This window comes from Silene latifolia, chromosome 9 (genome assembly GCF_048544455.1).
Source record: "Silene latifolia isolate original U9 population chromosome 9, ASM4854445v1, whole genome shotgun sequence".
In the NCBI taxonomy this organism is placed as follows: domain Eukaryota; kingdom Viridiplantae; phylum Streptophyta; class Magnoliopsida; order Caryophyllales; family Caryophyllaceae; genus Silene; species Silene latifolia.
Genome location: NC_133534.1, coordinates 156,087,739 through 156,114,142, shown reverse-complemented (window position 1 = coordinate 156,114,142; position 26,404 = coordinate 156,087,739). Strand labels below are relative to the sequence as shown.

General features: G+C 37.3%; 1 long non-coding RNA gene and 1 other non-coding gene across 2 annotated transcripts; both read left to right on the top strand.

Moving 5' to 3' along the window:
- Positions 1-14,546: 14,546 nt before the first annotated feature.
- Positions 14,547-16,257, top strand: LOC141598348 (uncharacterized). The gene is made up of 3 exons (XR_012523437.1): positions 14,547-14,665; positions 14,765-14,832; positions 16,176-16,257. It is a non-coding gene; the product is annotated as an uncharacterized LOC141598348 (long non-coding RNA).
- An 8,619-nt stretch (positions 16,258-24,876) lies between these two features.
- LOC141603588 (small nucleolar RNA R71) lies at positions 24,877-24,983 on the top strand. The gene has a single exon (XR_012525452.1). It is a non-coding gene; the product is annotated as a small nucleolar RNA R71 (small nucleolar RNA).
- The last annotated feature ends 1,421 nt before the right edge of the window (positions 24,984-26,404 follow it).

Below are 26,404 nucleotides of genomic sequence, written 5' to 3'. Positions count from 1 at the left end.
CTTTGGCTACTCGATAGAGTACCCTACAGGTCAGAAACTATTTTAAAATGCAAAACACCCTTACTCGACAGAGTAAGGCCTACTCGATAGAGTACCCAGAGACTCATAAAACCGTAGTATTACAGTCTTCCCTCCTTAAAAAGAACTTCTTCCCCGAAGTTCAACCCATACATAAAAAAAAACAAACATACTAACTCGGTCAAGACGCAACAAAGCTACTAAGAACTCAAAACAAAACCCCAACTTATAAAACATGAAACCATGAACTCTAAACACCAACTCCACCAACTATTCCTACCTTCACACATCGCTCACGATGTCGTATTAACTACATCATAAACTCTCCCGACACTAACTCTATATACTACCAACTACCATCCTCAAACGCTGCTAGCTCCATAATATATCATCCACTACCAAATCCCATACCAAGACACTCATAGACATCAAACGGAATGTTACATTCTACCACCCTTAAAAGGAACTTCGTCCTCGAAGTTTACTCACACTCATAACATCATCATCCAACTGTCAACACTAGTGAAATATTCTCACACTCCTAAACATCACGCTACTACAAGCACGGTCATGACCTTTAATAAAATCACCCACAACACGAATCAATCTTTTATTCTGCATCAAGACTCAAACTTCCAAATATATTACCATATGCACAACCATCAAAATCTCTTTTATCGCATCCTACTCCTCTTAAGACAAATGTTACGTCCTCGTAACTCACTAATAGTAAATCCTAGCTATATCTTCTCATTATCCTCATCACCACCGTATGTCAAAAATAACCACCTATACTCTAAACACTCGCCATGCATATATCCAAGGCTCTCTTACTTCAACAATTCTCATACTTCAATTCACTCGTCACACCACCTAACCTATACCTCAAAATCTTTAGCTTAACCCAAAACTTCAACTCTTCCACATTACCGCAACAGAACATACCTCTCTATATAAACTATATAAAACTCGCATCGTCAAAAGCATAACTCACGATCCACACTTGTTACGTACACTCACACTAGATCCTCAAGTTCTTTTCTTTCATTACCACAAAACTCATACATAACTTAACATGACACCAATTCCCAATACCCTGCACTCACTATCTCAACAAAAGATTATGAACCACCTGCCGCTTTCAGTTCATTACAACACATGTTCCACGAATCACTTGCCATGACTATGACTACCGATGCCTCATCTTAAAACAAGATCAAAATTACTATAACAACTTCTTACAACTATGTCCCATCAACAGAATATCACTATATCATGACAACAATGAAGACATATACAACTCTCTTTCATATCATACTCTACCCTCACACCCAAGCTGAAACTGGTAAGAAACATCAACAAACAAAACAACAGTCTACACGTAAAACCAAAACTCACAAGGAATAGATGCAAACAAAACAACAATCTATGTTTAACTGGTATGTACTTTCGAAAACTCGCATCATAATCACCCCACCTACTCCACCACAACCGGTGACGGCATCGCAACACCGCCACCAACAGCCGCACCGCAGCGCGAAAACACCCGTATCACAACACGAAGTACCGTGCCCGGACCACCACCCGAGGCAAAACCACCACATGGATAGACATCACAACCATATACAATCCCATAAACACTGACTCAAAATAACATCTCGGACAAGAAAAACTTACTCAAGACTGCTTTACTAGGTCACAACACCATATATCATACCGATAACAGACAAGAATCTCATGCATACCATCCATACCTTTTTACGGAATAAAATATATCTTGAATACATACAAGCATAACTAGCCATGCCAAAGCAGTCAAATCATTACCTTTTTAAACATCATTCCATTACGTTATCGTATCCAACATGTATTACAGAACATTCAGATAACAAATTTATAATTATCACACCATACCACTTCTTGTGAGGTCAGAACCTCACACGAACATTTATATATAACATAGACCCATAATCACATCCAACCAGTCAATCCGGATCACGTAAGTTACCACCTGATAGAAGTTACCTCTCACTCGAGCTTACCTCGTATGCCCCTCATAACATGTACTCCCATTCGCATATCCATCACCCCCGCCAAATGTAACCATACTATTAATACTCAACTACTGACAACTGCATCATATAACTACATCTTATACTCTCTCACAACCATACATATCAATCTGGTCTCTGCAAAATTAACCTCTTTAGAATTGCTACCTTTCTAATATACCATCACCCTTAACCACTAGTCACAAACCATAACACTACCGCTGTCCGGGCATCAAACCTCTTACACTCATCTCTAAACATCACGATTTCTTTCCTATCTTTAGTTAACATCCCAAATAACGAACATCAAATCCATCAACAAAATTACCTCGACATTCTTCCCAATACTATCCTTAATTGTATCATCATCTAACTCTCCACCAAAATCTCATATCATGTAGATATTCTACCAACTCCTTACTTTCCTTAATTCCTCAAAACTCAAGACTAATCATGTTGTCCCGAAACTCCTATATAACCATTAACTAACATCCTCATGATTGGTATCACACATCTCGACGACTCCTTACTTTTATGTCACATAACTCCAGTGAACATTTTTCTCAGCTTACTTTTATCCTTCTTTTCTCTTTATACTCAACAATACCATTTAATAGCTCAACTCCTTTTTACTTCTATCTAACCCTTTAGTGCTCCAATTACCTTCTCAACGCTCCAAAACTCAAATCCCATTATTTCATATCGATATCATCTCACTCTTTATTACCATGGATCTTCTTTTATTATGCTATCACTCACACTTGCCTCTAATCTATCCATAAAATCAACGTTCACTGTTCAAACAATTGCATCTCCTTTTTACATCTCTAGAAATCAAAATTCCTTTCATACCGTTAATTGCCCAAGGAAATCCCACAGTAGTTTCACCTCTTAATAAACCAAATCTCCCAAACTCACTCAGTGTCTACAAATCCACCTCGCGACATGTCTCGAAAAAGTTCACTATATACCACTCTTCTCAATCCCTTTAAAACGAACTTTCACTATGTATATTCTTAACCCACACGACTCCTAACCATCTCCCTCCATAATTCTTTACACATCTCAAGTTGCCACTATCCACATCCTTACTCTCAATCCTTTCATTCTCACGTTCCTTAGACTCACATCATCCCTTGCCCATATTCACTTACTTTTACGTTACTCAACACACAATCATATCTCTCATCTCATCTCATCTCAGAAAACATGCTCTATGTCTCAATTAAGCCATAACGATCTTCCTTTTCTTTTTCCACTATCTATCGCAACCACATATAACTCATGTCCTCCCACCGAATTCATACTCACCACAGGTGCCACTCACCACACCACAAGATTGGGTAACTTACGCGTCAAGACCAACATACATTTAAAACAATGCATAAAGAAGCAAAATAACGCCTTTGAATTAAACATAATATGCAACGAAGTCAAAAGAAAAGCATATGACCCACAATAGGGGTCACTAGATCGAGTATAGGCCACTCGATTGAGTAAATGACTTACTCGATCGAGTAGGTGAAAGTCAGAGACACATATAACAAATTATCCGGGGCTACTCGATCGAGTACCAAAATGCACTCTATCGAGTGTGGGCCACTCGATCGAGTACCGGCATTTCTCAACAGTGTCCAGTTTTCGTAAAACGGTCATAACTCACTCGTTTCTTGGTTGTTTTGGGCGTGTGACCTATCGTTAGAATCGTAAAAGAACAATCTATCACCTCCAATTGGAATCACATTAAAATCATTTATGAATCTCATGTTATAACAGTTTAAAGACAACTTCTCTATAATCGAAAACACAACTAATTGATTTTACTTCCGAACGACTTAAACAACAAGGTAGACAAAAACAACTCAATACTCATAAAACCGGTATTGCTAATCACATGTTAGTACCTTCAAATGTCAATCAACAACATTTATAATGCACATATATTATTTAACTTATTAATCATGTACTAACCGCATGCTTTAATTTTATAACTTTTCGTAACGCAAAACATACTCATACACTACAAATCCTATTTACATGTTACTAATACAACAATATTACAAATACACTTCCTCACCTAAACAGATTCATAATCACAAAATTCATATGCTCATGCAATTGCCACTCCATCTTTTCCAATCAATTCATCCATTTCCACCACATTCTCCATACAACATATACATATGAACAATAGTAGACATGTATAAGAAATCATTATATAAAATTACACAAACAAAATTATGTATAACCATATCACATATGAACTACTTCCTTTTTCCACCACATTACTCACCATTCTCATACACTTTTCTAATAATTCCAACCAACATTGTAAACCAACTATCATGCGACATGCTTTCAACCAACAATATATGAAATCACATCATCACCATCTTTTCTACATATTCCCCATTATCCACATACGTACACCCACTGATTCATGCCACACATCACTATATAGATATACAATTCACAAGATAAACATATAGCGATCCCGACTCATATCCCATGGTGACCGGTTCAAAATTGTAGGGCGAGTTCGCGACTTTAGGACGTCTCCCAAGTCTTTGCATTAGCTCCTAAAACTTATACCCCGGGTTCATTTTAATTAGACTCCCTAGGTTCGTTAGATTCATTAGTTACAGGTTTCAGGATCGTCTCTCTGATACCATTTTGTAACACCCCCATACTCCAAGTGCCTTACCAGGACCACTTAAGGCATGAAAGTGCTACCATCTCGGTTACCCGAGGCAATGATAATCATAAGACAATAAAGAAACGTACTTTAAAAGTAAATATAGTTTAAATGATTACATGATCAAAACCAAAACCGATAAATGAAATGCAACATCCTCGGACGGTCTACTACTAAAACTATCAAAGCTTTAAAACATCGTCTGACACAGCGGAACACTTCTAACTGCCACGTGATGATTCATCCCAGCTATCCCATGCGCGTCATATAATACCTGCTCAATAACTGCTCACCACCCCAGAATGGATCACCACAGTTTTTAAAACATTAAACGGGGTCAGTACTGATTACATAAAACAAATGTCACGAAGAAACAACGTCACAAACAGCTCAAGCAGTTCACAAAAATCCCCAGTCTCCATCTCCAAACTCCACATAACTGACTACACACTAAAGTGTGTAGCCCTGCCAGAGTCCCCATCGCAACAAGTACTCCACACCGCCAGTGGGGGACCGCAGCCGTACCCACCAAATCTCCGCTCATCTCCATCGAGCGATAAACCCAAATTCCTTAATGTGCACATCCCTTCTGTGGCGGGTTCCACAGAAGGCGAATAATGGGCGTGAAGCCACTCCAGCAAGTGACTCCACTCAGCCAGGGACGCGCCCCGAAGAACACAGACAGATACAAGCAATCACAACTACTATTAGCAACCAAATCCAGCAATCGTCACAATACGAGTATGATAATATTCAACAACCATAAAACACTAACAACTCATTATGGGACTAATACTGAGTAGGATAACCCTACCTAGAATGTAACACAAACATCAGACGATCTAGCAGCTGTCTGAAAACCATTCATCTACGAACCCTTCTCCTATACACATAATCATACAATCACTACCACATCAACATAAACATAGAAAACCCACAATCCCAAAATTAGGGTTTAAACAACCTTAACCAAATGCTATAAAAATGGTACGTAGGACTTACCCTTGACGCAAGGATCACAATGATACAAAGAACGATAAAATCCGACCTCTCAAGCTCCGGGATTTGTCAGTAACACGGATGAATGCGAAGAGCGTAACTTCAATCTCTTTTCAATGTGATTAGGTTTGTAAAAGTGTATTGTAAAGATGACGGAAAGATTTATATATATTAATCCATGTTATTAACAAAACCCGACAAAACATCACCCGTAAACCGATCTACTCGATCGAGTAACAGACCTACTCGATCGAGTGCCGGCTACTCTATCGAGTACCTTAGGCTACTCGATAGAGTACCCTACAGGTCAGAAATTATTTTAAAATGCAAAATACCCTTTCTCGACAGAGTAAGGCCTACTCGATAGAGTACCCAGAGACTCATAAAACCGTAGTATTACACTAACTAGAGTCAAAACCGACACCGGACCAAAAACCGAAACAAAAATTCAAATCCCGACTCCTACAACGAGTCAAACCGAGTGAACCACCAAAAACAAAACTTTAAAAACCTTCTATGCTAAGATTTCCAAGATTTATGTTTGGTCAAGTACCAAACATATGACTACAAATCCTAGGATAGAACAAATCATGATTGTTTTTGTGTGAAAGCGACAAGACACCTCGAAGAACCGCGACGTGGCTCGCGCCTCTTTGAGCAGCCCAGGTGGCCAAGTCACTCAAAACTCACACACCCACTCATTTTCCTATAAATACCCCTCAAATTCCCCCATTTGAGAACTTACGCGAGCGTCCGCCCCCTCTTTTCTCCCTTAAAATTCTCGACTCGACTTCTTAAGTCACAATCCGATGCGTATATATGACCTACCGATCGTAAATACAAGCCTTACACATTGTTTGGTACCGTCATCGTGCATTAAATCACTTGACCGACCACTTCGACCACTACACCATCACTAATCTTAAAACACTCTTTTTACTTACCAAAACGGTTTTAAACCGAGTTTTTTCCGACCAAACGAGTTCTTACACTTACGTCGGTCACTCGCCATAACCAAGCATGTAAGCATGAGGGTGTAAAAATCCTTCTTTTATCATGTTTTCATTTGTTTCATGACTATAACATGCTAAAACGTGCATAACATGAACCAAAACATGGGATAAACGAGCCAAAACTGATTTTTGGCCTCAGACAGAAGCCCCTTAGGTTACAGGCTTGCCCGCGCCTAAATGTGGTGTCCAGGTCAGAACTCAACCGTGTTTGTTCTTGTCCTTCCCCTTTAATTCATTTTCTTATTTGTAATCGGTTTTTACTACTTCAAATATTTTCGAACCTTTTTATTTTATTTCATGTGTTTTAACCATAAAACATTTTTCACCCTTGGTTCCGTATACCATGACGGTTAAATCCGTGTTTCGGTGATAATATTTGGTTAATAACATTTAAAATGTATTTTAAAGCCTTTTGTTTCATTTTTTGGGAGATATTTTAAAGCCTTTTATCATTTCATTACATTTTCGAAACAAACATATTAGTCTCCAACACAAAGTCATCCTTAGTTCTATATACCATGCCAGATTTTAACCCGGGTACGATGATGATTACCGACTAATTACATTCAAAACTATTCATGTCAAGTTTGTCAAAGTCGAACCCGACACCGAATATTATCAAAATAATGATGATTATTCGAGTCTAGTTCTTCAAATCAACAAATGCGGTCTAAACGACCCCTTCAAACCAAATCGGGTTCAAATACCCATTTCTCAACACGTTTGATAACGTTTTCAAAAGGTCATAACAAGGCATATAACCGTAGCTTGACCCGCGCCTCAAGCATGCCTTTTCTTTCTCATTTTCAGAACCAGGGGAGGCCCCTTTACATCGTCGGCTGGCTCGCGCCTCAAGTAGCCATCTGGTACAGGGCCTGTTCCCTTTCCAGCATTAGTCTAGGACGATCCCGACTCCGATTAGCCCGGATATAGGATGGATCAAATGACTATTTGTTGATTCAAATCACATTTGCAAAACGCTTTACCAAGACAAATAGATCACGTTATGCACCCTAAACCTAATACGGTAAATGGATGTTTAATTTCCGTCTTGCATGCAAATCAATCATTAATCCAACTCGACATCTTATACTTGATACTTGGATTAAATAAACCGACTTAGAAAGCTCTCATATGTTAGGTTTAAATTATTGGGTGCGCATTCATGCATTTAAACCGTTTTATCAACTTTTGCATTCAACCAACCAAGATCGATCAGTAGAGGCCGCTACCGCGGGCAGGATTGGGTGTCTGATTAAAGGGCTTCCCAATACGTACCTTCACCTCTTACTCAAAAACATTGGATAGTGGACGACCTTATCCAGGGCGTACGAGTGTCATTCTAGAGATAGGATGCTAAAGAGGGACGATTCCTTATCTTTAATACCTATGTCAAACCTTGCATTGTGCTTCGTTTGACCGAGGTATAAAGTTAATTCGAACGGGTTCCAAGCATCCCACAAATGCTTGGTGGCGACTTCGAACATCTCTAATCATTTCGAGACCCTTACCGAGATGAAACCGACCGATATAAAATGATCTGGTCGAAAGTATTTTTACGCCGCCGAGCGTGGCTTTCAAAAGACCGCTATACGTCCAAAGATTGGCTTGGCGTGTAGGTGGCCATGTCGACATATTGGCGACTCCGCTGGGGAAAACTAGGACACTTACGTCTTTGTGATCCCTAGATGGTGAGACTCGAACAAAGTCTTGGTTGCAATGCATTAATTGATATTACGGTCACGTTCGGGTTCCTTGTCCGGGCCCACAACCTAAACCTTTTCGACCAAATGGCTCGTCTCGTCGGCGTGAGTTTTCTCATCCCCGCGTTTCGAATCCCAATTGAGTCTAGCATGCCATTGACGTTACACATTTCTGTTCCATCAAAGAGCTTTCATCACTTTTGAGCACGAAGCTAGGGCACCCTCCTTACACATTTTGTTTGGATTGGTATCCCTCTCGCAAATCGGGGTTTGATTGCTTGGTGTGTAACCCACCCTTCTAAGCCAAAACCCATGTCAGCATAATGCATAATATAATGAACTGCGACTTCTTATGTGCTACTTGATCATAAGTCCTTCCGTGTCATTTTCAAACTTTCAAAATCATCTTTTTGCGCCGTTATAATGGCCGTTTCAAACCTCGATCTTTCGCCGACCGTTGCACGCCTTGTTAGGCCGTCGTAATGACGAATTTCAAACCCGGTTTTTATAAACCATTTCAACACACCTTTCTAGGCCATCGTAATGACGATCTTCAAATCTGGTTTTTATAACCATTTCAACACGCCGTTCTAGGCCGTCGTAATGACGATTTTCAAACTCGAATTTTCACAACCATTTCAAATCACCTTTTTACGCCGTTATAATCGCCGCGTCTAGACACGGATTTTAACCCGTTTCGCGCCGACAATGGCTCTTTCAAAACCCGAGAAAAGCACACCCCCTTTTCTCGAGACACTTTCAAGATCCCGAGGACCATGCACTGTCCCCGAGACCTCTTCAAACATTTCAAACTCGATTTTCAAAACATACAATTTTGAATTTCAGAACAGTCTTGGGAGATAATACACCGTTTTCCGAGCCGATTCAAACTCGAACCGTCTTTTGCAAATAAACTTAAGACGACCCTTTCAACTGGCCGACTTGCGGAGATCTCCATCTTCGGAAGCCGTCCATAAAGCGACGAATGAATCTTTTTGAAAATTTCTATTTTCGAAAACTTCAGTCCAACATTCCAATTCCGCCTCGTGTCTATCGAGTCGAAGCAAACGTACTTATGGGTTTTTACTTATGAGTCGTCTCACCACGAGACCCGTCCAATGGCGTCACACCGCTACGTTGGACACATGTTAAAAGTTCGGTCAACACCGTCACGTTATAAATCGAGTCAGCACCGAGGAACCACACACGACCACCCTCGTCTTTTGAGTCTGATCTTTGTCTCGTCCTTGTGTAGTCTGCGTTAAGTCTTTGAACCGTGTCGGATTGAGTTGAATGTGAGCCGTTTTTCTGCCTCAGAGCCATGGCCCCATCTTCAACTTCGTCTGTCAACCACAACAATGATAACAACAGAGATGTCACGACTGATCAGCTAGCCAGCATGCTTACCGCTCTTAAGGTCACCCTGGATCGCGTCGAGACCCGTATCGACGCCCTGGAGAACAAGGAAATTGGAGAACATAATACTCCACCTCTGACTGAAACTGAGAAGAGGCTAAAGCTCTTGGAAGAACAGCTCCTAGCCCGGGGTAACAATATCCATCTTCAGAACAACCGAAGGTTCGAACCTGTTGGGGACCAATTACCCGACAACTTTACCCTAACTGATGTACCTAAGTTCAAAGGAGTGGAGGACCCGCTCAATGGTTGGAATATGTGTCCTCCGACAATAATGCGATCACAATTGTCGATCATGATGATCACATGTTTAAATCTCATTTTTAAGAATACGTAAGGGATGATTCATTTTATAGTCAACTGATCAACATTAATCGGTAACGATGGGCTTGCTAGAGTTTGACGTTACTGTCGTGGGACGGTGGTGGTCAGTTGATCCCTTAAGGTCACACCTAAAGGATAATGGCCTTATCCGTAAAGTTGATTAATTGTATGACGATACAAGTTAATCAATTCCTTCAAATTGAACAATTTAATTTGCGAGAGAGAATATTGATATCTTATTATAATGGGATTAAATAAGATTTATTTTAGTAATTGAAATACTTTATTACTAAAATTGTTTATTGTTTGTGAAACAATAAAGATAAGAAGGAATGGTTAATTATAATTACAAGATGTTGTGAATTATAATTTTATGACCCATTTTATTTATGTGATCAAGTATCACTAGTCAATTTGTTGTACGTAATTTTATTAATTCATGAAATGATATTTATGTGATAAATATGCATCAAATTAATTAATAACATGTAACATACTACATGTAACATATTGTGTGACAAATGACAAATTGACAAAATAAAATGGTAGTCTATTTTATGTATATGGACCGAAGTAATGGAGGTGGAAGGTGTTAGTGGGTGAATTATTTTATGAGATAAAATAACCTAATCATGGCCTACCTACAACTAGCCTTACACCTACTCTTACACATCTTACACACCTAATTCTTGTGAAGACAAAAAGAGAAAGTAAGATGCCCTATGTTGGTAGTCCCAACCGTGAACCCTCCTCTAGTTTTAAGGGAATTAGTTCTCGTATTCATTCATTCTAATATATCACATGCAAAAGTTCATGAATTTTCTCTTCTCTCTTTAATCTTCATCAAAACATGAGATTTTTTATTCAAATTGTTCATAAAATATTACTAAAATTATTAGTGTAATATATGAGTGTTAGTAATCAATTTTAAGGTAAACTACTAAACTAATATCTAGCTAATATTATTTAGTGGGGATAAGGGATAATATTGGGTGCAATCAAGAGGAGAATCTCTATTTTGGGATTTTTGGAGGATCATCCTTATATTCATGGAAAGCTCAAGAACTAACAAGAAGGAGATCTTGTTGGTGCCCATAAAACCGAAATCCCATAGTAAAGAAAATGTTTTCTCATCTCTTGTAATTTATGTTTGCATGCATAAGATCTAGTTTTAATTTTATGACTAAATTAAAATGTAACATATATGAATATGTTGTGTATAATGAGATATAGATTTCCAACAAGCGGTATCAAGAGCCTTAGGTTGTTTGCATGCAAATCGGTTATAGTTTTTCCGAGTTATACGATTAACATATAAAACTTAAAAATTTGTGTTTATTTTGATATATCACGAAATTTATCATGCATGTTAATGTTTCTGATCCTAAAATGTATTTAGAATTTTTGGTTAATTTATGGATTTTTATTGTTCATTTTATATGATAATGGCATTAAAATGTGATTTTTATGATAAAAATGTCATTTTTGGACGAAAAATAGCTAAACTTCGAATGTTCCAGTGGTTTTTGAATATGTTTTCACATATATTATTTTTAGATGACCTGTAAATTTTCATAATTTTTGGAGTTCTTATGCTCGAAATATGGATTTTTCATGATAAAAATCGAATTTAAATGAAAAATAGGGTAATATGAGAAATATTTCGAATCTGGTCATTGAAATTTAGTATGTTGTCACATGCAATTTTACAAGATGTGTGTAAAATAATAGGCTATAATGAAGTCTTTATGCATGATTTATGAATTTTTGATGAAAAATAGCATAAATAGTGACTTTAATTAGTGAATAATTGCTCAAACATACTTCATGACTAAGGAAAAACGTCACATGTTGCATTTTATTACCTTTTTCAGATCTAAAATTGAAAAGTTGATAAATATATTTGTTCTCATGTTTTTATGATTATAAATGATAAATCCGATAAACCGCAACATTGTTTTTCCCGACAAATTTCGAAATTTTTAACCTAAGTTTTTGGACATTATGAGTGTCATGGTATTTTTCCAGAATGTTCATGTGTTTAAATTTTGAATTTTGAATTTATTTGAAATTTTTGTGATGTATTTGAAGTTTATAACATTTTATTGTAATTTTGAGTTCATTAATGAACAATTTTAAGAAATATCAGTTAATTATTGTCAATATGTTAGTGGAGACTAATTTTGAGTCTTAAGTTGGTTAGGGTAATTAACTTGTGCATAAATATGATTTTATGTAATTTATTGTGATTTTAAAAGGTTGAATCACGCAAATCCGTAAAAACCGTTTAATATACGATATTGGCTCCTTAAAGGCGATTTAGCATAAAATTGGGCATGTTCATACATATTATAATGCTGCATTTTATTTATGATTGTCATAATTTTAATTTTATTTAATTTTTGAATTATGTAATTTTACTTAGTATGGCCTTAGTTTTTAATTGGTATTACCCGAAATGTATGGGAATATCGATTCAGTTGTAATTTATTGTGATCTCGTATCACCGTTTTGTAATTTAATAGATTTATTTTTTTGATTATTTAATTACAAATGTATAATAGGAAATTATGTAATTTGTTATGTAATTTATTATGTAATTTATTTATACCGGAGATCCTTGAAGACGGTGCCACTTAAGAGGGCGATCCATTAAAGACGGTGTTACCTCGAGATGCGTGCCAAAACCGAAGTTCAAGGGACCAATGGAGTTGGCTTCCGAATTTGTAATAGTTTATTAGATTTACTATTTTAGGAAGGCCATACTAGGATTTATATTTTATGCTTTGCATTTTATTTATATGTTGCATGCATCGCTAAATCGCCATAACTAAAACATGCATTATCATTAAATCGAGTTATTCGACCGTGTCAATTACAATTATCGTAGTTCACCGCTTTAGTTCACTTAAAACGTGATAGATAATAAATTGGCATGACCTCTCGCTAAAATAAACAATTGAGACTTAGCTTTACCAAAAAGTAGAAACCATGAAAACCTATTTCATGAGGGAGTGCACTCGGCCCTACCGGGGTACAAACCTTGTTACGTAGGGGAAGTGGGTGATAAATGTCTATCCACCGATTTCATGTTGATAAGGGATGAATCGGCCCTACCGTGCCCAAGTTGATGTGGATTTGGATCATGGACACATTTATTCGAAATTTGGATTGAGCTCAACGGAAGTATTCGTGACCGTAGTCGCATGTGTTCCGGGCTAAAGATAAATATTAATGAAATTTTATCGACCAAGATTTCTAAAAGTAGAATCGATTAAAGCGTTAATCCGCCGAGTTATATTGATAAGGGATGAATCGGCCCTACCGTGCCCAAGTTAATTTGAATTTGGATCTTGGAATCATTTATCATAGTTGGGTAGAGGTCACTATGTAAATGCTTTACTTGTTATTATATTTAGAAGTATTATTATAACGATAAATGTTAAGTTTTTTCCACCATTCCGTTATCATATTGTTCTATTTTTTTACCATAATTCATATACGATATCATTTTGCTTCTAAAACCTCATATAAACCATTGCTAAGGATCTCTTGCGAAGGGTATAGATAAAAGTTATTCGTGATCAAAAGGGTTTTTTATTCTTGACTAACATATCTACTTAAAATGAATTGTTTCTCATATGCTTAATTGAGTTAAGTACTTTGAAACGTTAAATCATTTTGGTAACTAGATTTGTTTGAAATCAAACTTGACCAAAATACCGTAACCACTTCAATGAAAGTTTTAAAGACTAAACGATTGAATTGAGAGTAGTCTTCATAAGATTCTGTAACACCCGCGAATTTTCCATTTTGACATTTTAAATTTATTAAACCGTTTAATCCCTTTATTATATATTTTTGAATTATTCAATTTAATTAATTTTATGTCGAACACGATTTTTATAAACGTATTATATAAAAGCTCATTTTTATAAAATACGTACGATTAAATTATATTTTTAAGGCACGATTTATATAATAATTTATGTATACATACTTTTGGTCAGACGATAATAATAACCATAATGATAATAATAATATTTTCCGTCTTAATTTCCGTCTAACTTAAGACCGTCACATTTCAATGGAGAATCTTATCTAAACACGGACCAATCGAAAAGTGACAACCCGCTCACCAACCCTCTTATACCCTATCTCTAAATATCTCTTTTATATATTATTATATATTATTATTATTAATATTATTATTGTTATTAATTATTGTTGTTGTTCCCTACGTCCCCACCCCCATTTCTTTTCTTGTTCCTTTCCCTGCGTCAAACAGCAACAACAACAATTCTTTAGCAACAAAACAAAGCAAACAAGCAATACCACAAACACCATTTTCGTCTACCTTAAAACCGAGATCCCGACTTCGTTTCTCAACCTTTTACTCTAATTTTTGTACCATTCTCCTCCTTACTCCCTCCTTCATCTTTCAAGGTAATAAAGTCTCATTTTTGTGACGGTTTCGTTTTTTGCCGTCTTATAAAAGTTTCGATTTTTGCCTCAATCCTTTATTTTTCTTGCTCCTTGATAAAGGTTTCGAAGACCTGGTGGGAGACTCAAGCTTTAGGGACTGTTTATTCGAAGAATAAGGAGCGTTTGAGGTAACGGTGATAGGTTACTTGACAAAATGTCGAAATTTCGTGTTATTATGTCGGCTTGTCGATTCTCCTTGTTGATTTATTCAACTTTATTATGTGAAAATAGTGGTGACGCACACTAATTTACATATTAGTAGCTAGTATTTCCTCTTTGTTGGTGGATTAATGGGTTAAATTATGAGGTGTGTAAACTTAGGTAATTGAATGATTTAAGGTATGTATGACGGTACTGAATTGCGTTAGTTTCAAATAGAGCGTTATGGGTACCGTCACTTAAGCGTACATGCAAGTTATATTGCTGATGAGTATTGGAATTATAAACAAATCAGAGCACTTGTATGAAATCTTGTCATGGTACGTAAGTTGTTAAATAATTCGGTGTACAGGTAGTGTTTGATGTTGAATAAGGGATTGAACTTTGGTTTTGGTTGGTAGCTGACACGAGTATATGGTTCGGTTGTGAGTAGTTCTTTTTGTGCAGGTTTGGAGATGAATGTATGTCGAGAGTTGGAGACGGGTTGTATACATTGCTAGGACTGTTTTGGGATGGTGGGACGCGGTAGAAATGGCTTGTCTGGTCAGCCATAATAGGTGTTGGTAGGGATGGTTGCTGGCTGCTTAGCAGCCGTGGGGGAGGGAGAGTTGAACGGGGTGGTGTTGGGTTGGACACGGGGTACCCATACCCCTGTTTTTTTCCCCTTTCTTCCTTTCCTTTGTTTATGGTTGGGTGGTCCATTAGTAGTAGCTGGTTTTTTTGGTATGTGTTTGGCCTGGCTATAGGTTGGCAGTGGCCTAGCCGTTGCCTAGGCAGTGGCCTAGCTAGTTACGGGTTGAGGCCGCGTGTGGTTTGTTGTGAGGTCAAGTTGAGGTTGCCATAATAGCTCGTGAGTCATGGTTATAAATTATTTTGGCGCTAGTTTGGTTTATTTAAAATATGATTAAATAACCGTCTCGTATTTTATATCACGTAACTCGTTAAATATCATTCATTTACATATTAATTTAATTGGACTTATTAAGTTAATAGGACTTCTCATATTTAGCTGTTTGAACTCGTCTGGCTAATCTAATTGAAATTGCCTCGTTAATTTAATTGGACTTGTCTAGTTTACTTATTGGGGGTATGAATGAGTCACTTGAGCTTTGTCACATTTTATTCCGTAATTTCATATAACGTAAATTATTCATCGTCACTCATAATATTTTATTTAACCGGCATGTTAAATTATGTAATGGAATATTTATTATTATAAGACAAGTTTGAGTTATTCGAGTTATTTAAATCCCGTCTCATATTTTATATAACGATAATTCGTTAATATCGTCCTTTCACATAATTATTTTAGGCGACTCATATCTGGTTGAAGATGAAGAGTAATTTTGGGTTTTAGAAGCTTTCTCAAGTTATTACTTGTCTCTTTGCTAGCGTAAGGTAACTATTCCGAGTTACTCGACGAATTAATGTCACATTAGTAGTTGATGTTGTGTTTGTTGTTTGATAAGTGTTTAGGTGATTGATAATGTTTTACTTTCGTTTTTCACATGATAGAAATTGGAAATGGCATGAGAATGATATTGTGATAAATTTTGTGATTTGGGCCAAAGTAGGCCAAGACTCTGAACTGGGCCAGATTGACCGAACGAGTTTGGTCAAACTAGGTTTAAACCGGTCAGCCTCGATTTGACCGATGACCCGTCGCGGGACTCGGGTCGAGGGTTTGTCTTTGAGGTGAGATTGGTTGTTATTGGATGTTTTACGTTGATGCCTTAATATTTGTGACTATCATTTCACATGTTGGTTGTTGGATGAATTGGTTGCCTTATACTTGAGTCTTCTTGCCTTGTTGCCATTTTAGCTTGTTCTCATGAATTATGAGATTAACGGTTAGCTGGAATTTGGATTATTATTGATATTGGAGATATTGTTGGATTGTCAGCTGAATATGCTCTTGCGTAGCCTTTCATATACTAGGGTGTGTATGATCATATGAGTGTGCAAGTTTGGACTCTTTGCCTCTCTTATGGTTAATTGGGTGTCCTACTTGTCTTGTGTGGTGTGGGCTAAAGTATTCAAGCTGGGACCTAGATTCGTTTTATTTAGGTCCTAGGTGAGTATTTCGGCCTTCATCATAGATAGGCCATTATAGTCTTTGACGAGTATATGTTTGCGGCTTAATAGCCTTTGTGTTCCTGGCTTGGTGGGTTTATATCCAAGTTGGGGCATGACCTTTTCGCCTATTTTGTGAGGAGATGGGCTTAAGTACTAGCCAACCCTTTGGTGGACTCCTTAGGGTACTCATGTGGTTTTATCATGAGTCTTGGGTGCGGTGGTTTTATCCGCATTTCTCTAGGTCTCTGTGAGTCTAGGATTAGGGTTGAGTCGTATCTTGGCCATGTTTTATTCATATTAACCTCTGAGCCAAAATACTAGCTTCCCTACCTCGTGGTATAGACTCGAGTTACAAAGTGACTATTGACTGTACTAGTAACTTATGCCTGTCTCTAGATATATTGTCCTTTCTTGTTTGATGATTCTATGAATCATAGAAGGTGAGATGCAAGCCGGCTATGGTTGATAGAGTTTGGATTCCTGGATGTTATGTGATTCACATGATAGTGTAGTATGAGTCGGTCTAGTATTCGCATGCTAGGACTATGTGTTGTTATATTGTTGTTCACATGATAAGCACAATTGTCTAGCATCTATATGCTAAGGCTATGTGTTATTCATATTCATATTCTTATGTTTACATGTTATATTAATTATGACATTTCGTGGCTGGGAGAACTCGGAGTTACTCCCCACTGACTGTGGCTTTCGTATTTGTATAAAATGCGAATGACAGGTAGGTGATGCATATATGAGGTACATGGACGAGCTAGCGAGCAAAGTAACCTTGGAACCTAGATTGGTTTTATTTTATTGACCCTTAAACACTTTTTATGTCACATGCATTTTAGGGACATATGTCTCCCTTTCTCATATTTGGGTTGTATAACTTTGTTTCGCGACTTTAGCGATGTTTCATTCATGAGATTTATTTTGGACCTTGCATGTTTGACACCTTCCCTTTTGGATATCTTTATAACAGGTTCAGGTTTTAAAAATTACAGGTTTTTACTATAATGAACCTATTACAAACATATCCATGCAGTTTTTATTTAGAAATTACATGTTTAATTTTTCCGCGATAAATGAGGGTGTCACAGATTCAACTTTGCATCTCTATGTAAAGACTCATTGAAATGAGTGGGAGCATTCTCTTAAACCGTTAAGGATAAGGTTTTAAAGAAGTAAAATTAGAATGGAATTGATACAAGATAATGTTAAAAGTAATGTTATTGAGAATAACGATACTAAACCTATCAATCCCGACCGATATAGTTTCTATTGTCTTAAATGTTGGACACTAGAAAGGAAACTACCTCAAATTATTGAAGAATCAACAAGTTAGTTGTGGGACATCTAATGGGACCTTCTTCTTTAAATGTTTATTTGATTGACATAAATTTTGCTAGTACTACTTCGTCAATATTAGAAACCGGTGGTGGTTTTCATCATTATGTTTGATACATGGGATGATTAGAATATGACGACTAGCAACCATGAAGTCGAGAGATAGAGTCATTGTGTGCTAAATCTAGTTTTTGGGTTTGGAGTTGTACTTAATTGTGACTATTAAGTACATAAACTCTAAATAAGAATATATAAACTTGTTAATATACAAAAGAGGTTTCACTTTTGTGACCCTATACACCACGATTTGATGTATGGCTAGCCCCTTATCAAGGTGAATATATTATAAACCAAACTAGAATGATACATCATGTAGATGATGCAAGACTCAAATTGGTATCCCAAGATTAAACCTTAAATTCTGGAATGATGAACGCAAAGAGTTATCGAGTAGTCTTCAAACCATTAGATCTTATGGTATATGCGTATCTTGTATTCAAAGCAAGATGTCTCGTGCTTTTTGGTTGAAAAGGAGATCGAGGTTGTAAATCATTGATCCAAAATAGGTTGATCATTTTCTTTTACCAACGATTTAAGTTGACGCTAATGTGTTCACTTAATAAGGTAAATAGAGAAATCTTTGAAGAAGTTCAAAGAGTTCGAGGAATCACGATTTAGTCGTGATGGGATTATCAAAGTGAAGACTTTGATATAAGCCAAATGAAATGTGATATAGTATCACACGTTAATCTCTCTTAACACACATTATGGGATAATGTGTGGTTGGATAAGAAATCAAACGCTATTTGATACGGTTTGGACTTCAATCAAGTTACTTTGAGTTACTTGATCCTTTTGGGGATTTTATCATTTTGCCTAAATTATTTTTCCACTAAATCTAAAACGAATCATATGAGATATGAAATGGTAGAGTACCATGGTTGTAAGTTTTCAAAAGAAACAAATGCTCATTTTTCCTTATTATAATCACGAGTACAACAGGTTTGTGGCTTGATAGGCTTATCGCGTACCTATACAATGATAATTACCCTAAACAACAAGTTAATGTAGCAATAGGGGTCGAACATACGTCGTGAATTGCGATGGGTAGTTTTTTTATCAAGGTCGATTACGATTTGGTTTGGTTTGGTTGTTTGATGATTAATAACAATAATGATGTAAATTATATAATAAAAGAGAGTCTAAGGGGTTCGAGTCACACATGCAAAGATAAACATATGATCATAATAAACTTGGTACTAACAACATTATCAATTGCTTAGGCTTAAAGATACCCATCTTACGATATTAACATCAACCATAGACCGGGTCCTAGAGAAACTCTCGTCCATGACTAGGTCGTCCTACTATACATGCTTAGTCTAATTCAATTCCGTGCCTCTTGACTTATAGAATGAATGAACAAACGTAATCATTTGAATAAGGCCTTAAACAAAGATTAAACGTGACGATGCAAACATGTGATAGAAGCAATATGAACAATATTATTATTAACTTATTTTATCATGTTTATATATTAAATTTATACATGGCTCCCCTAGCCCTTAGACTAGGAAATTTAGCTACTCATAATAGGATGTAAATTGTAAACTATATTGAGAGAAGTGATAAACATGATAATATGATCTCAACAAATTAGGTGATATAACATGTAAAGAAAATTATTCTAATGAAATGAGATTAATAATAAACTAAATAGCAATGTAAAATGTAAGCTAGAAATAGAAATACCTTAATAGAAATAACTTGTATGGAAGAAACAAATAGAACCAAATGCTTGAAATGTAATAATAACCAAATGTTTAAGGACTACAAGATTAACTAATTTGTAAACTAATATAAAAACTATTGAGAGAAATATAATGCTTAAGGCTATGAAGAACTAAAATGACACATAAAACTTGGATGCCCAAGACCTTGGAACACCTCTCCTATTTATAGGAGAGGAGAAGGAAACGTAAGTTTCCTAAATGCATGCGGCCCCGATCGGGGTTAGGTGGCCCCGATCGGGGTCGTGTGTTTTCGGGTATTTTCTCTTAATTCCTCACTTAATTGCTTGAGGAATCCTAAGTGCGTGATTAATGACCCTTAATGCACCCGGGTAAATGCTCCATCTAACATCTTTAGAGCTCCCAAAAAGCATCCTAAACATGTTGGAATCTTATGCTTTCCACCTTGACTTGGATTTGAACATTGGGCTTTGACTTTGATTGTTGGCAACATTTTCATTACTCATATTAATCCATCAATTTCTCCATGCAAAACCCAATCCAATGCTCCATGCTTAGTCCAACACTTGGTCTTGATTAGCTTAGTGAACTTGGTGTATAAAATGATTGTAAAAAGCCTCTAAATGCTTAGATTCCTACAAAACCGTAACAAACACAACAATACACCTAGGACAACAAATATTAGCTTATGACACTATGATAAGTGCTAAATATCAAATAAAATGGAGCTAATATAGGGGATGAAAGTATACAAAATATGCACTTATCAAACTCCCCCAAGCTAAACCCTTGCTTGTCCCCAAGCAAGAAACCAAATCCCATCGATTGCAATATTCAAACAAGCTAAGCATAATGATTTAGAAACCCGAAACAACATGGGCAAGGAATAAAGCAAGTCATGGATGAGATTTACACGACGGCGTAGCATAGAAAACTTTGAATGAACCTTTAAGTCCTTGCATGATCTTTTAACTTATGGACTCTCACGGGGCACTCAAATTCTTTTTATGTGAAAGGACAATTTTGTGAATAAACACTCGACTATCCTCGACCTAAAATAATGTGCCCGCAATCTAATATGGTAATCAATCAAAACTAGTAAGCCAAGACAATCAAATGCAAGCATGATAAAGAAGCCAAATGAGTAGGAAGAAGGCAATATGTAATGGGTAAGAAGGGGGAACAAATGAATTATGGTAATGTGGAGCTAATGTCAAGCTAGCAACAACCAAATGTAAGGATGCTCAATCCCAATTCTACCCCAATTTTGCAATTCAAATCATAAGAAAACTCTCCAAAATATCTGAATAATGCATGAGAGTTTCTTACATCAACTTCTTCTCTTTTTCTTTTTCTTTTCATACTACTTTTTTCATTTTCATGCTTTTTCATTTCTTTTTTCTTCCTTCTTTCTTTTCTCATTTTTTCATCATTTTTCTTTTTTCACTTTTTCTTTCATTTCTCAACTTTTTCTTTCTTGAGCATTAAGACCAAGCTCACATGATATTCAACTTTGAAACAAATCGCAATTGAGCACCCAAACAAGACCAAACAAGCTACTAGCTCAACAAGGTAGGCAAGTTATAATGTAGCTCGGGAAAATTGTTTGTGAGGGGGTCAAGAAGGCAATTATGTTCATGTGAATGGCTCCAGAATGCTATAACAAGAGAATGCATGCTTATCAAGAGATGACATGAGAACCATACTTGTGCGTTTTGATGAAACACACATTATAAAGAGATACCTACACTCACCTAAGAGACCGGATATGGATGCATCGGTCAAAAAGAGGTACTACCTTGCCATTTTGTAGCTTGCCACAAGTCAAGATCAAGCCATTTGGTTCATTCTTCATCTTCCACCTACTATGTCAAGACATCCCCATGTAGCTAATATCCCAACATGAAAGAATAAATCATTAGCAACAAGCCATTATTAGGATAAGCAAAGAGGAAAGTAGGCTACAAGCAAGCACAAAGCAAAAATTTCTCTCAAAAATTTTCAAAATTTCTACACTACATGCAACCTATGCTATATGCAAATGCAATCTCCCCCCAAGCTAAACATCACATTGTCCTTAATGTGCCAACTATCCAAATCACCCAATCAAACCATAAAAATGACACAAAGCACAAAACAAGAAGGACTAGAGGTTATGTTTAATGGGATGCAAGATCTAAACTAAAATGCAAAGCAATTCAAAACTTACTCGACTTGCTAACCTTCCCCCAAGCTAGCATGAATTCGGGTGATGGAGATGTTTCCTTGTGATCTTTAGTGAAGAAATGTGAAGAAACGAGAGAGAAAGGAGGAAATGAGTACCGTCGGGTTTGCTTGAATGATAGAAAGAAATCTATCTTTTTTTTTACCCGTATAAAGCAATGGCCATGGAGTCACAGAACCACGACCCCGATCGGAGCTACCAACCCCGATCGGGCTTGACTGCCTTTTCCCGTGTTTGACCTACTTATCTATAGAAGTGAATTCTTTTCTTGTTTTTTGAAAACCACGTCCCCGAACGGGGTCCTTGCATGGGGCTGCGTGCCATATTCACTTCTAAACCTCCTTTCTTCATTTTCACCTAAAAATCACAAAAATAAACATCGTCAAGTCGAACATTTTATTACTAATCTACGAAAAACAATAAATTGCAGAAAATTAAAAACAAAAATAAATAAAAACAATAAAAAGCTTGGGTTGCCTCCCAAGAAGCGCTGGTTTAACGTCTCGCACGACGTAAGAAGCTAATTGATTCAAGTTTCATCATTGAGCTTGCCACCAACCAAGCTCCATTTCATAGCTCCTTTTGCATTCCACAACCATTTGAAATTCTTCAGATAAAATATCCCTTTCTTCTTTTTGGCACTCTTAGCAATAGTACCCTTAGCATCGTCACCTACAAAACAAACAACACCCAAATCGTCCTCCAACGGATCCATTAGTAAGGATTCAAGCGTAGTAGAGGCATAAGAAGAGTTCCCAGTGCTAAATAAATAACAAGACTCTTGTAACATTGGGCTTCTAATGGTGTTGTTTTTGCTAAAGAAGACCCGGTCATCGCCCACTTCCAACGTCAACCTCCCATTTTTCACATCGATTAACGCACCTGCGGTGCGTAAAAATGGCCTACCCAATATAACTGGGGTTTGTGAGTCCTCGGCCATATCAAGTATGAGGAAGTCAACGGGTATGAAAAACTTACCAACTTTGACGGGAACATCTTCTAAGACACCTAAAGGTCGCTTTAAAGAATGGTCCGCCATTTGCAATGTAATACTTGTGCATTTTAAAGCACCCATGTTATGTTTTTCATAAAGGGAATAGGGCATGACACTTACACTAGCACCTAGGTCGCAAAGGGCCTTATCAATGGTATATTTGCCTATAGTGCAAGTAATAGAATAGCTACCGGGGTCCTTAAGTTTCGGGGGAGACTTGTTTTGTAAGAGTGCACTACACTCTTCGGTGAAAGCAATGGTCTCAACCTCATTGAAGGATCGCTTATTTGAGAGAATTTCCTTCATAAACTTTGCGTAAGAAGGGACTTGGGTAATCAATTCCATAAACGGGATGGTGACTTGCAAATTCTTACAAACTTCCAAAAATTTAGAAAACTTACCTTCCTCCTTGTGCTTTGCTAGACGATGGGGAAATGGTACTTGAACAACTTCCTTGGGAGGAGCATCCTCCACATCTTTCTCATTCTCATTGGGAATACTCACCTTCTTCGTAACGGCATCACTCTCCTTAGCATTAGGAGAGACTTCTTCAACAATCACCTTGTCATTATCTTCGGGCAGTGGGGGCTCAACATTCTTGGCATCAAGCTTGCTCTTGCTCTTAAGCATCAACAAGCGATGAGGAAATGGCACACGATATTTAACAATAGGCTCTTCACTAGCCTTATTTTTGTCATTTCCCCCAAGCTTAGCCTTTTTAACAACCACCTCATCATCTAAAGTCATGGATGGCCCATCATAGCTTGAACCACTTCTCAAGGAAATAGAATTAACAGTTTCATGTGGTTGCTCACCTTGGGGAGGTAGTTGACCGTTCTTCCTTTGAGAGCTAGAAGCGGCTAGTTGAGCCACTTGTTGTTCCAACATCTTGACCGCGGCACTATGAGCTTGATCATTCTTTTGAATTTGAGCCAACAATTCCCTTTGCATTTGGACTATCATGCCCTCAAGCTTACCACCTCCTTGATTGTTTTGTTGGCTATTTTGTGGTGGATTTTGTTGGTAATTGTTTTGTGGGGGCCTTTGTTGATTTTGATAACCCGGCGGAGGGATATACTTTTGTTGTTGAGGAACATAGGCATTTTGTTGTGGTGGGGGTTAAGGGTTTAGCACATTATTGCTAGTGTAAGACAAGTTCGGATGGAATTTTGAATTCGGGTTATAAGTGTTGGAAAATGTACCCGGTGGATATGAACTTTGTCTAAAAGCTTGAAAAGCATTTAGCTCTTCGATAGGAGCTCGGCAATGAGCGGCATAATGACCCGCACCTCCACATCCATCACAAACGATGGTTTGGCTTGTCGAAGACACAACATTGAGTTGTTGAAGGGAATCTTTAGCATCTCTTTCCGCCAATTGTTGTTGGAGCAAGGAAATTTGAGCTAGCAAAACGGAGTTGTTGGAGGATTCTTCTTTACCTTTAGATGGCACAACTCGGGAATTGACATATTGGGCATCATTGACCGCCATAGATTCGATCGTGGCATGAGCAAGGTCGGTGTCAATTTGATCAAACCGCCCATTGTTGGCGGAATCAAGAATCCTTCGGGACTCGGCACAACATCCATTATAGAATGTTATTGCTAGAAACCAATCATCTAGCCCATGATGTGGGCATTGCCTTTGAAGCTCTTTGTACCTCTCCCAAGCCTCATATAAGCTCTAAAGAGCTTGTTGACGGAATCCGATGATTTGGCTCCTCAAAGTTTGAGTTTTCTCCGGTGGAAAAAACTTTTGATAGAAAGCAAGAGCCAAAGTCTCCCAATTGGTGATTCCCATGGCGGTGCGGTCAAGGCTATTGATCCAAAGCTTGGCCTTGTCCTTCAAAGAGAAAGGGAAAAGTATTTCCCTGATTTGGGCTTGGGTTACACCCGTTTGACGGATTATGGAGCAATAGTCACAAAAGTTTTGCACATGCAAATTGGATCCTCCAAAGTACTTCCTCCAAATTGCTTTCTCTCCACGAGGCTAATGAAAGCTGGCTTGATCTCGAATTCCGGTGTGGTGATTTGAGTGGTTGTGATACCGGCCAGAAGCATGGCCGCGGTGGGCTTTGAGTGATCGGAAAGTTTCACCATCTTTTTGGTAGTAGATGGTGATGGTGGTGGAGTTGATGAAAAAGAAACCTCCTCCTCTTCAAGAACCTCTAGATCGTTTAAGTAAGACTTTCTAGCACTTTCAACTTGTATGGGAGAAGTGGCTTCTTTCACTTCCTTCCAAAATCGTCGTCTTCTCCTAAAGGTTTTCTCGAGCTCGGAATCCGGTGAAATAAATTCTCCACTACGAGAAGACATGGGCATAAGACAACAATTTCTAGAAAAATGATAAGTAGCGGTCTCAAGGAACAAGTGTTCCTCAAGACAAAATAAAACAAGATAAAAATCAACAATTCAAAAAGCAATGAAACCGTTTCCCCGGCAACGGCGCCAAAATTTGATAGGCTTATCACGTACCTATGCATAGATAATTACCCTAAACAACAAGTTAATGTAGCAATAGGGGTCGAACACAAGGAAACGGGAATTATGTCGTGAATTGTTATGGGTAGATTTTTTATCAAAGTCGATTACGATTTGGTTTGGTTTGGTTGTTTGATGATTAATAACAATAATGATGTAAATTATATAATAAAAGAGAGTCTAAGGGGTTCGGGTCACACATGCAAAGATAAACATATGATCATGATAAACTTGGTACTAACAACATTGTCAATTGCTTAGGCTTAAAGATACCCATCTTACGATATTAGCATCAACCATAGACCGGGTCGGAGAGAAACTCTCGTCCATGACTAGGTCGTCCTACTATACATGCTTAGTCTAATTCAATTCCGTACCTCTCGACTTATAGAATGAATGAACAAACTTAATCATTTGAATAAGGCCTTAAACAAAGATTAAACGTGACGATGCAAACATGTGATAGAAGCAATATGAACAATATTATTATTAACTTATTTTATCATGTTTATATATTAAATTTATGCATGGCTCCCCTAACCCTTAGACTAGGAAATTTAGCTACCCATAATAGGATGTAAATTGTAAACTATATTGAGAGAAGTGATAAACATGATAATATGATCTAAACAAATTAGGTGATATAACATGTAAAGGAAATTATGCTAA